The sequence below is a fragment of the Athene cunicularia genome (genome assembly GCF_003259725.1).
Source record: "Athene cunicularia isolate RWA chromosome 28 unlocalized genomic scaffold, athCun1 chr28_part2, whole genome shotgun sequence".
Classification (NCBI taxonomy): domain Eukaryota; kingdom Metazoa; phylum Chordata; class Aves; order Strigiformes; family Strigidae; genus Athene; species Athene cunicularia.
In genome coordinates this window covers 2,108,733-2,109,927 of record NW_020799140.1, presented here as the reverse complement: position 1 = coordinate 2,109,927, position 1,195 = coordinate 2,108,733, and positions in this window count along the sequence as shown.

Sequence of the window (1,195 nt, the reverse complement as noted above, 5' to 3'; positions counted from 1 at the left end):
GGAAGTGGACAGGCGCTGGGGGGGAGGCTGCAGGAACGGGGAGATTTGAACAGTTCTTACGGTTCTCTCGGTTTAGCAGGCAGAGAGAAACTGCGACAGGGGAGGGGAAACGTGGTGCGAAAGGGGCAGATGCTGTCGGCCTTTCTTGGGGAAAACGCCGGTGGTGACTTGGGGGGGGGATTTTGGCCAGAGTGGGGAGTGCAGGATTTGGTCTCTTCCTGGTCTGTGGTCATGCTTGGTCGCTGAAGGGGAGGAGGGTGTAAAAATACGACCCACAGAAGTTCTCGTTTTTATCCAGCCTCGAGCAGCTGGGACGTGCCGGTGGCCCCACAGCCCCCGCTCAGCCCTCATGCTTTGCCGAGCAGTGGGCTAACGCTGGCGGCACTTCCACGTCTTCATGACAGATCTTCAGTTGCTCCCTTTGGCAAAGGGGCCGAGCGTTACCTTTTTGAAATATTGGCAGCTTATTTTGGTGTGGATCTCAGGACTTTCAGGTTGAAAAAAGAAAACCTTTCCCTTCTCTACATACTGTTCTTCTAGGCAGGGGCTGGTTCTTTAGCCAGGGTTGAAACACGACAGATTTTGTGGTTTGTTTTGTTTTCTTTTTCCCCTTTGTCTGTGACTTCTGAGGCTTTCTAAAGTGTTAAGGAGAACTAGGGGCTGAATAGCAAGCGCTTGGTATTCTGCAGGATCTCCCGAAAACCCCGCTGTGGTTTTGCAGGGAGCTGCTCTGTTGCTGTACGGCAACAGCGGAGCTATGTGGGAGAAAACCCGTCGGAGGGCTGCAGCAAGAGGCGTGTGGGCACACTTGGGCTTGGCTTTTGAAGAGTCTGTTTCAGCAGCAAAACAAGCAGCTCCCATTAACGCAAGGGTGGCCGGCCTTCCCGGCCCCGTAAACCACGCTTGGACGTTTTCAGCAGGCTGAGGGCTGCGTGCGTGGGCTGCAGGGCTCAGCTGAGGAGAGGAGGAAGGCCTGGGAGCAATTCATATGCAGCCTTGCTGGAGTGGAGGTGGGTTTGCAGCAGGCTCTGAGGGTCATTGGGCAGCTTCTCAGCCTTCTCTGTGGATGGTGGCTCGCTTCTCAGCGAGGAGAAATCTATGTTGCCCAGAGATAGTCCCAGCACAAAGACTGCGTGTGATGGACTTGGGATTGTCATGTTGAGAAGTAGAGCAATGGTGCTGGGGGGGGTGGGGG